General features: G+C 28.5%; 1 long non-coding RNA gene across 2 annotated transcripts; it reads right to left on the reverse strand.

Moving 5' to 3' along the window:
- Positions 1-1,016: 1,016 nt before the first annotated feature.
- On the reverse strand, positions 1,017-6,744 carry LOC119670019. 2 transcript variants are annotated; one of them, XR_005251665.1, is made up of 5 exons: positions 6,520-6,744; positions 6,398-6,455; positions 6,041-6,310; positions 2,014-3,317; positions 1,017-1,892 (listed from the first exon to the last, which is right to left on the reverse strand). It is a non-coding gene; the product is annotated as an uncharacterized LOC119670019 (long non-coding RNA). The 2 variants fall into 2 exon arrangements; XR_005251666.1 differs by having other exon boundaries at positions 1,970-3,317.
- Between the last annotated feature and the right edge of the window lie 5,505 nt (positions 6,745-12,249).

Consider the following 12,249-nt stretch of genomic DNA (forward strand, 5'->3'; position numbering starts at 1 on the left):
AAACTACTTCTCTAACAATCGCAGAACATGAACGAAGATGTTTCAGTTTGTGATTCGGAAAATATGTAGATATCAGCTACTTTTGATCCTATATTTGATAAAACCCAAATGAAAACTCTGAACTCCTTTCACGAAAATCACAAAACGTAAACGTGGATGTTGCACCTTACAAAAAACTGCACTCATCAGCTATCTATAATTTGGTATACGATAAACACCAAATAAAAATTCTTAAGTCTCTCTGACAATCACAGAATCTGCAAGATAATATATGTAGATATTTTACTTTGCAATTTTAAATAAATGTAGAATTTGAGTACCTTTAATTTTATATTCGATAAAACCCAAATGAAGGTTGTGAACTTCTTTCTCGAATATTGCAGAACATAAACGAAGAATGCAAAAAGATGTTTTACTTGCAATTCACAAGAACTGTAAGTGTTAGTTGCTTCTAGTCTCATATTCGATATAGATCAAATAAATGCTCTGACCTTCTTTGCTGGCTATCTTAGAATATAAACATAGATGTTTTGAAACACCCTTCGTGGCAATCGCAAACCATAAACTAAGAATATATATGGATGTTTTAATTTGCGATTCACAAGAACTGCTCATGTCAGCTATCCAATCCCATATTTGATAAGGACCAAATAAAAGCTCTGAACTTTTTCCTGACAATCGGAAAACGAAGATAAAAAATATAGATGAATGTTTCACTTTCAAATTTGCAAAGGTGTATAAATATCAAGTTCCCTTAGTCCTATATTTGATAAAACTCAAATAAACGTTTTAAACACCTTTTCCGAAAGTTGCGGAACATTAACAAAGAATATAGATTACAGAGGCAAAGACTACAAATATGAGCTACCTTTAAACATATTTTCAAAGCGAGATTAAACTTTTAATCCAATAATCATGAAGCAATTAATTAAATGTAATTAAAAGAAAAAGCACTCTCTATCTCAAAAAACCAAGAACTACAATATTTTTTTAATATTTATATTTTAAGTATGTGTTTAAAGTTTTATATATGTATTTTTTTTTTAAATATTGAAAAGCAGCCTTTTGGTATTCGCATCCAATGATCCGCCTTATTGCAAATCATTGATATCCTCGTCCAAACTGGAAATGTCCTTACATACTCTAAACTCGTAAGGTTTCAACAAAGCGTTAGGTAGAAAGATTAGCTCCAAAAAATTATTCGCAAACCGAATCTATGTTCCCAGTTTTTTCTCTCAACTCAACTGGTGTAGAAAAAATTACAAAAAAAAACTAGATCCAAGCCAAACGTTTGCTTTCACTACCCAGTATTTTCAAATTTTGCTATGCCGTATGTTAAAGGTAAATCGTTGGTTTTCGATAACATAGGCTTTCGCAGTTTTCTTATAAGAATCATTCTTCAGAGCGCTTCTTCAGAAGCATCAAATCAAAACTCTTGCTTAGAATAATTCTAATTGTATCTGCAGTGAGGGTCTCGATAAACCCTTAATATGATCAATTAACTTGGAAGATCGGTATCGAGCGAATAATTCGTTTATCATAAAGCAACTATAGTTCGTAATTTGTAATGGCAAAACTTTACTGGTGTTCTAGAATTAGCATGAAAAGCATAGTGCTCAATTTGGTATAGCTAACATCCACTAAATTCCACTAACATCCAGTGACATGTGTGCATCCAATACCAAATGATTACTTATGACATGTTGCAACCTCTTTTTTTCATGCTCCTTCATTCATTTTCATTTATGTTTATGTAGTCATAAACGTAAATTTGATTGCTTCGAAACTGCTTTCTTTGGTCTAACTACGCTTCGGTTTCTTGTAACAGTTGAGATCTTCGTTATGGCCACACATTCCTCATATGAGTAACACCCAATAAACACAATAATCAACTAAATTAAACAAAAAAAATCACAATCTCATTCAATGATTATTTTATAACTATATATATATATATACGTGTTATTACTTAAAGCATTTAGAAAGATCCGTTAGAAGAAACTAATCACTAACCGAACATTTGCTTCCAATTTTTTCTCTTGATCCGTTTGCATTCGATTCAAGGTTTAACAATTTGAAGATGCGATGCTCCAATCAAGAGCTGTCTTCCTTCTATTTTTATTCGTCTCCGTCTACCCATTTTAATCGTATTTATATTCAAATTTTTCTTTACGATATGTTGTAGATTTTTACAACATATCATATGAATCATTTGATTGATTCGGCTTTCTTAGGTTTTCTTTACTGTGAAAAAAGTCGGAAAAACTGATCCTTCAGCTTTCCTAATGCTTCATGTCATAATTAAAGTCACATAAAGTCACATTATATGTGCTATCCCATGCCAGTCCCATTATATATCTATGTAGATGGTGACAGATTTTGAGAATGGTGAAGCTAAGTTTGGATGCATAATCCAAAACTAAAATCGGATACAAGAAATTATACCATGAACCAATAGCAAACATCCTTCAGCTTTCCTAAGGCTTCATCTCATAATTTAAAGTCACATTATATGTGCTAAAGTTCAGTCCCATTATATATCTACATAGATGGTGACAGGTTTTGACTATGCTGAAGCTAAGTTTGGATGCATAATCCAAATCTAAAATCGGATACAAGAAATTAAACCATGGACCAAGAGCAAACATTTGTAACGGTCAAGCAGTTGATTTGAATGAAGTTGTACGAGCGATGTATGTAAGGTGCTATAACAGCTTTGGACAATGTATAAATGACCCATAACCCATTGATTTGAAAAATCGGAATCGTATCAATAATTCGTGAATCTTGAACCAACTACAATTCATCATTTGTAATAGCAAACTTAATACTGCCATTAAGTTCATGAAAAGCATAATGCATGATTCTGTATAGATGACATCTTAACAAGTTTAGCTCAGTAACATGTGCAGATCTTCGACTATCACCAAATTAGTGTTATATTGTGATCTCTATTCTTTTATGCTCTAGTTTATTCAGCCGTAAGAGTGTTTGCGATGTATCCATTACCACTGACGCTTTACTTTAGCAGTTAAGACCACATTATGACCACATTTTCCCAAAGATAAGTTAAGTCGAAGAAACATTATGTTTGATTTCAAATAGACGACATCTGCTTAGTTTAGCTCTGTGACATAAGCAGACCAAATACAATTAGGTTGTGACTTCCATTTTCCCATTCACTGATTTATTTAGCGTGAGTGATTTCGATTGCTTTAAAATAGGCTCACTTCACTAACGTTTCTCCTAACAGTTAAAGTCGGCTATTTGATATCATTGTCTTAAAATGTGTTAAGTCCAAAAAGCGTAACAGTCAACTAAAATACACAAAAAATTAAATTAATTAATTAATTAATTATTTTATAGTTATGCATTATATAGATATTATATAGATAAATATAAGCAAACCAAAGTTTTGCTAAAACATTCACAGAGCTTGGTATAGATAGATATATACATAAATTTTTAATGGGTTGGGAACTTGTTAGGACGTCTTTCTTTCTGTTGGTTGGTATAACTTTTTTCTGTTGGTTTAATATAGTGGTTTATCAATTGTAATAGCAATTGAGAAACATTTTCTGAGAGTCATATCTCTATACAACGCAGGAAGAGAAAATTGGTCACATCGTAGAGGTCGGAGATGTGATATAAATATGTATGACTTTTATTTGTTGAACTCTCCTTTCTTATTACTTTTACCAAAATATTCTATTTGTTTCTATTTTTATATTTTATTTTAAATTTACATTAAATACTACACTACTATTCGCCAACTAGAAATTGTACAAAGCCAGGTTCTGAGAACACTTTTCAAGGTACCATATTACATTAGGGCGAATGACATCCTCAGGCACCTTAAAATTGATCCAAGCAAAAGATACATAAAAGATAAAGCCCTGAATTTATTTACGAAAACTGTTAGACTTACTAACACCGCGTTATCCAATCTCAGAATGGTTACAGGATCCTCGGAGAAGTATACAGATCTAAGGTCAATTATTGCTTAGACTAATGAAGTGATAAACAATAATCCAGTCAAGGCGTAAAAAGGGGTTATGAAGAAAGCTCGCAGCTAATAGAGAGTAAAAGTGCTCAAGTGCACTGACTCAACTAGCCTTAACATAATTAAATACTCTTCAACCAATATCCCAATTATAATAGATCAATATTACTAATTTTTTTTTAATTTTTCAAAAAAAAAACCAACAAAAATTATGCATAGCTTTATCACATATTACCGCTTAAAGCATAGACCACCACTACCAACACATTTGCAACTTAACAAATAAAACAGAAATTTTTAAATTTTGGCCATGCAAAATTAAGAAAACAAAAAAAAACCACACCAACAAGACTGTTTTGTGTGAGTGTGAATAAATAAATTGGTCCGTCTGAATAATGAATAAAAAAAATGTATGTATAAATATGCCTACCTCCCAACACCCACAACTAACAACAACACCACACAGTAACAACAACAACAACAACAACAATTACGAAGCTTTAAATAGCAGAGCAAAGATAAGACACGAATAGACGCAAAAGCAAACACGATGCCTAATACGAATGACAACGAAACTTGCCTATTCCTTCTACGTATGGGGCTCGCTACTGACATTCACAACAGCAGCAATGCCACAATGAACAGTGCCAACCATGGGAATGCATACGGTCGTGTATTGACGATCATAGGCAAGACGGACTTGCAAGCAGCAGAAGTGGTCCATGATTTGTGTAGTTGCACAAAAAAAAAACCAGCATTTTTTGTTTGTTTACTTTTTTACTATATAAGGGAGTGCTTTTTTAGAAATTCGTTTTTTTTTTAAAGCCTTCAAATATTGAAGACAAAACTTGCATGTGAGTTAACAATTTAAATGTATGTGTGTGTCAATGTTTGAAAATTGTAGCTTTTGCTTTTACACTTAGCGGAAGTGGACTATGGCGACTAATGGGGGGAAATGTTGTTGTTGTTGTAAAGTTTTATGAAAAAAAATAAAATAAAATAAAATACCAACAAAAACAAACAAACAAACAAACACAAAAGACACTTCTCATATGTATGTAAGCATATATATATATATATATTATATGAATACGTTCAATATCACATAAGCTCATATAAATAAATCAACAAATAAATTTATATACAGAGACGTATAGATATATTTATGCTTATGTGTGTGTGTGGATATGTGTGTATGATTTTTTACGCCTATAATAATGTAAATTTAGAAAATTTACATATAAAATTGAATTGGATCAATAATTTTGAAAATGCGTATAAAAATACCATGAAAACTATAGCGTTAGTGAGAAGTTAAACTTTAAATTGTATGCGTGTGTGGTTTTCGCACTTTTGAGCGAAGAAGGGGGAGGAGTGTGAGTTGGCTTAATTTATGGCCGCAAAATATGCAAAGATTATTTTAGTAGCTAGTATTTGGGGTTGCTGTATGAAGTGTTAATCATAAGCACTCATAGTTGAATGGTTTAATAATCTACTTGTAAACAATAATGATTTGGATGATGGTTGATAAGTGTTAGATAGATTGTCTCTAGAACAACTTTGATCAATGATGTGAAGTAAAATCGATTTTAGAATAAGTTTAGAAAAAACAAACAAAAAAAAAATTTTATGAAATGTCAAATAAAAAAAAAATGCAAATGTCAATTTTTTTTTTTTTTAACTAAAGTGAAGCGCTTTATGACGAAAAGAAACTATTTAAAAGTTAAAAGGGTTCGAATAGAAATGAAAATACAACGCTAAAAATTTTAGTTAATTTATTCACAATATTCAAAACAGCGTTGTATAGTCAGCCAAATTTCAATAAACTATCTAAAAATTTTATCTTTTCATTTCTATTGGAATCCCTCTAACTTTTAAATAGTTTCTTTTCGTCATAAGAAGCGTCACTTTCGTCAAAAATAATTGACATCAAAATTTTTTTTATTTGACATTTAACAAATTTTTTATTTTTTTTGTTTATCTAAACTTATTTTAAAATCAAATGCAAAATTTTTATCATATAATTGGCATAAATACCTGGATCTAAATCATCATCATCGTCATGCAGTGTTTTTCCTCAGGTGGTTTTCAATTCAACTGTTTAAAATTAATAATGCTATAATGCACACACCAATTTAAGTCCAATCGACCTTTGGACTCGTTACCTTGAAGTGGATAGGTTTCTTCGACTGGATCCTGGTCAGTTTCAAATTACTCCCACCCCTCCCCTTTCCCTCATCCCCACACTCACTCCCACCTTTTCCATTCCTTATCCCATGTATTCGTCTTGTAATCCTTTCATGTTATCTGCTTTCAGGTCCCGGCGGGTTACAACAACAAAACAACAATAATAATGCAATAATATTATAAATATATATTTTATAAAAAAAATACCTTTCTCTAAGCGAATTTTACCATATTGTTCTCTTCGGGTACTCTTCAATATTTAAATCTATTTAAATGTAATATTATAAATATATATTTTATAAAAATAGGGAAAAAAAATTCATACTTACAAAAGTTTTTTAAATAAATTTTTTATTATCATCTATAATTTTTAAAATTATAGAGGGAGCGAGATTTATATATTACACCATATTTGTTAATTTAATTGATATTAATTCTTAAAGTTCATTTTATTATTTGAAGTGGACTTATTAATTAACTGTATTCTGTAAATAATCCGAACAATATATTAGCCAAAACATTTTTTAATTTATTTTTAATTTTGAATTTTGAATTTAGTATGTTTTTTGTATGAGGAAAATGTAGAAATATATTTTAACTGAACTGAACAAATTTTTATTTAGGGATATCAATTTTTTTTGAAAATCTAGGCCAACTTTAATTGAATTAAAATTTTTATTACATACCATATCCTATAATAAGTACTTCTTAGAGCAATATTTTAATACATTTTAAATTTAGAGAGTTACTAAATCCATTTACGCGTAATTATGAGTTATATAATTGATCCTTATAATAAATTTTGCCAAGTTTTTATTTATAAACACATGCAGTACGCTTTAAACTCTTGATATTTTTTATAATAAATGTCAAAATATGAAAAATAAATGTCAAAAAATTTTTACATTTGCAAATTTATATAAAATAAAAGCTTTTAAATAAAGTATTGTAATCACTAAAATGAAATTAAATTAAGTTTTGTATATATTGAGAACTCACAAAATACATTTAATATCATTATTTACAATGATTTTATTATAATCATGTTTACGAATATGTGGAAGGCAGTTTGTATCAATCAATCAACTTTCTGAAAAGCAACGTAAAGGGTCTTGAATGAAAAGAAAGAAGATTATTAAAACCATATTTAGAGATTATAAAGTTTTTTATAACCAAAGGTATACCACTACTCATCAATTGGTACATTAATTATTTTGTCTCAAATAAATATTTCAAAAGCTAAAATTTTAGATTGCATTAATATAAATGTGAAAAATGAAGTTTTTTGGATGAATCTTTGTGAACAATCTTTAATAATATACTTTCTTACTTAATTAAATGGTCATAACTACTGGTTTCCGGGTCTCAGCTTGACACAAAATGTCTCTCCAGGCGCTTTCGCTACGTGCACCCCTTCTCCAGTCTCGTATATCAAGTGCGGTTAGTATTTCCTCAACTTGATCATAACATCGGACACACGGTGTTCTTCTACACCTCCTTCCTCAAACTGCTACTCAAATACATTTTTCGCTGGAGCATCATCAACTGTTCTCACGACATGACCAAACTAGCATAGCCACTGGATGTTGATTTGCTAAAATTTATTTAAATCGTGATAAAACTCACACAGCTCGTGGTGCATACGTATGTGATAATCGTCGGTAACTCGTAGAAGACCAAAGATCTTAAAAAGATATTTTCTCTTCAAAACTCCCATATAATCTTTCGTTATAAAATGTAATCTTTTTTAAATTCAGTTCCATTTGAAAACTAAGATATTGAGGTAAATAACTTTCAGTGAGGTAAACACTTTCATAGCTCTTATTTGTTTTGCTTCAGAAATCATATAATTAGAATACAACAATATATTAATATATATAAGAAATATACGCACTTTTACTTCGCCCTATAATGAGAAGATGTTCCTTAAGAAAAGATATACCATTTTGCAAAGAAAAAATTCGATTTATGGAAACTTCGAGTTAAAGATTTTTTTATAATTGTATGTAAGTTGCTCTTTGAACCCTGTTGCACTCTACTTAGAAAGTTATAGAGTTATAGAAAGTTTAAGTTATAGAAAATTTAAGTTACAGAGTAGTTCGAATTATGGAAGTATTGACTGTATTTAAGTCTCTCTCAAAAATATACTGATCTCTAATACTATTTAAATTTGTTGTGCAAGGCTGCCACTTTGATCTAACCTAATCTAACACTATTTTACTTCAATGGAAGCTGTACGCCTCTTTTATTTTTTGCTGACTATGCTAAAGTTATTGAATATTAACCGTTGAACGTTAGCCAACATTTTTAAATTTTTTTAGTATTTTTTTTTTTATAAAGTGTTTTTTTTAATGCATAATATATAATAATTGCGACACTGACCTTTCCGTTATATATAAGTAGCACATAAATCAATATTTTCAGTTTAAAAATTACTTTCTCTTTAATTTAAAGAAAAGATATAATATGTTTATAAAGTGAACCCAAAATTTTTGTAAAAAAAAAGTATCCTTTTTAACACTATTTTGCGATTTTTTTCACTTTCGTTCGCACAAGAAAGTAAATTAACCGACAAAACATCACACATCCGTGTCCCTTTTTTATGAGATACAAGTAAACTCAGTGAATAGTAACACAATTGTTTGTGTTACAAATTCATTGTAACTAGTCCAAAAGAATTTGAAAATCATTTGAATAGACATTCACTCACTCCCCATAAATTCATTCTATCTTCGGCTATGATTAGGAATTTAACTTTCAGACAAAATCAAGCGAAAATCCAAGAGTGAGTCCAGCGCTGTGTGCTTTATAAAATATGCAGATTCATAAAATTGTACAGATTCTAGTTGGTTGTATACGTATTCATTCCTGCAGTGTTATTACCCGTGCACATATGTACGCAATGCTTAACCCCTTTACATGTGTAATCTTCGCATAGCTGCAGGACATAAGCGGGGTCTAAGTATCTACAAAAAATATAATTTGCATGGGGTACGCGTTAACGCTTACAACAGTTTTATTTGCCTGATTGGAAGGGTTTGAATTGTGTACTGATAAAATTAGTTTTTTTTTTATTCATTTTCATTTTCTAAGCATAAATGATAAGGAAAGGCGCGGGAGTGTTTTATTTTGCGAGGACCAAAAATCATTGATGGTGTTCAGCACATACGTTTTGTGTATCTTAACTATTCCACAGTTTAGTTATGGCGCTCTAAGCAATGAAAATACAAAATTTACTATAATCAACTATTTTTCAGATAAGAAAGTTGATTGCTTCTGTCCTTGTATCTTTATGTATTTATGGGAGGCTTTGTGGGGTCGAGTATTCAAATGAAAGGATTTCTATAAATTGCTGCACTTTACACTTCAACTGTAAATATATTTTGTAAGGTAACTATAAATTTTGTATATATTTACATAAACATAAAGACTTGTTATGTGATTATGACTAAATATTTAAGGACAAACTTTTGGAAATTAAATTAAAAAATGTATGATTTTATTGCCTTTTATCTATAAAAGCTTAAGCGGAATTTAATATTATGTATAATTTTCATATATTTACATTAACAGTAGTAAATAATTTTATATATTCACATAATAATAATACAGTATCATTTTGTTTAATAAATAGAACTATTTTAGTTTTCAAAGTATTAATTGTGTAACTATATCTGGAATGTACTTATTCACATATATGTTACCTTGAGATCAAAAAAGAACTTATTCACGAGAACTCGGATTCCCGCACTTATCCAATCGGTAACACATTCTGTCCAAATTTAACGCATATTGTACGATTAGTTTTTGTTTGGCGTCTATACAAAGAAGCCGAAAAAATTTCGTGTGGATAAGCGCGGGAATTCAAAAATAGGCTTCTCGTTCATTTTTAATCAGAAGGTATAGGTGTTAATTTGAAAGACTTTGTTAAAAGATCAGACTTCGTTGTCTTTTTTAAACATAGAAATCGGTCCCACATTAAGCTAAGTAAATCAGCTTTAATGACTTAGAAACCGTTCTAACACTATTATGAATTTCTAGAAGTCAGTCTAGTCCAATAATCGGTCAACTACTATTTTTGTATAATACATAATTGAATTGACATTATGTATCAAGTAGGAACAAGTGTGCGTATAAAATGTCGAAACGGAATTAACGGCTTCTCAATAGACATTTTATTATCAACATAAGTGTGAACAGATAAAATATTATAATATTTATAAAAATTAATATGAAATTTACTTATATAATTTTTAAAATTCTTAAGTCACACTTAATTACCTAAATTTATTTAAAAAATTTTGCTGCACATTCTGTTTAACCCTAATGATTCCCTTTATTTTCTTTCATTTCAAACAAAATAGTGACTACCACTTTATTGGTGGTCAATTGACTTATTCGTTCCTTTAGGCCACTGTACTGACACGCACAATATTTCGTGTAGAACAAAAACACAGAATAATTAAGGTTTATGAAGTACAATATATATGTATATTTGCCGTCTATGTTACTATTAAACCATATCATTATTGCCTTTAGGTATTTTAATGATCCTCAAAACGAAAAAACACATAATTTTTATATTTTCTGGAATTACCCAAGGTAGCATTATGGTATGTTGCAAGAATTTAAAGTAGAGTCAAAGACATTAGGTGTTATGTTTGTTCTGAAGATGCATACCAATGTGCACATATAAATAAATATTTATTATAAAAGAAAAAAACAATTTAACTTGTGTTACAATTACCGTGTAAAGATCACATTCTGCATAAAGAAGACGAAGTACTGTATCGTTATAATCATCCATCAGTACTATTGTGTTAGGGAGAAATCGGTTGACATTACCTTCCGTAATCGATTTTAGTAAAATCAATGAAAAGTTTTTGATAATGATATATGATAACTTCATCATTTTGAAGTTGACGAAGATGAATGATATCTTTTAATTAAGAACATATTTCTGTGCAATTTCACACTATGAATTTTTTTGCTTATAATCCTCTCAGCAATCGAATTTAAATTGCAAAAAATATTTCAAATTCAAAAATATCGCATGAGACTTTGTGTATTTCGGTTTTTTGTACAGTTTAATAATTAAAATATAATATAATATAATATAATATAATATAATATAATATACAATATAATATAATAAATATAATATATAATATAATATAATATAATATAATATATATTATAATATAATATATATTATAATATAATATAGAATATAATATAATATACAATATAATATAATTTATAATATAATATAATATAATATAATATAATATAATATAATATAATATAATATAATATAATATAATAATAATAATTATTATATTATAATGTATTTGCCTTTAATGTAATTATAATATAATATATAATTATAATAGTAATTATTAAATTATAAAATTATAAAAATTATAAAAATTACAAAATTATACAAAAAAATTATACAAAATTATAATTAATATTATATCACAATATAATTTTTTTAATTTATTTTTAATTTTTAATAATTATTATATTATAATTGTAATTATTATAATTATTATTGTAATTATAATATAATAATTATTAAAAATTATTATAAAAAAAACTATTAATAAATATAAGTATAGGTTTGATATTTGCTGTTGTTAACAATATGTCTTAATATACTTAAGTCTTGAAATCTATAGACCGGATTTGCTTTTTAGAGACAGCACAAGAACAAAGTTGACATCTAAAAAAGCTGTTAAGGTTAAAGATAGAAATTAAGCCTCCCAGGAAGCTAAACTAAATAGTGTTTGCAATGCTAATGTAATATATTCTATAGAAATCATGATAGATCTCCCCAATATTGAACAAAATAGAGCTGTTTTTTTGTTTTTGAGAACTGAAAGAAGATTGGGTATCTTTTTTTGAGAACTGAAAGAACACAATTGAGTGTAACATTACTTCTTTAAGTTTTTTGCATAAAAATTTATTTTTAAAAATAACTTGAAAATTTCAACAACTAATATATTCAGATTATATACTCAATTTTGTGCTAACAGATAAACGAGGTATTTTTTTCA

The sequence above is a fragment of the Teleopsis dalmanni genome, chromosome 1 (assembly GCF_002237135.1).
Source record: "Teleopsis dalmanni isolate 2A chromosome 1, ASM223713v2, whole genome shotgun sequence".
Classification (NCBI taxonomy): Eukaryota; Metazoa; Arthropoda; class Insecta; order Diptera; family Diopsidae; genus Teleopsis; species Teleopsis dalmanni.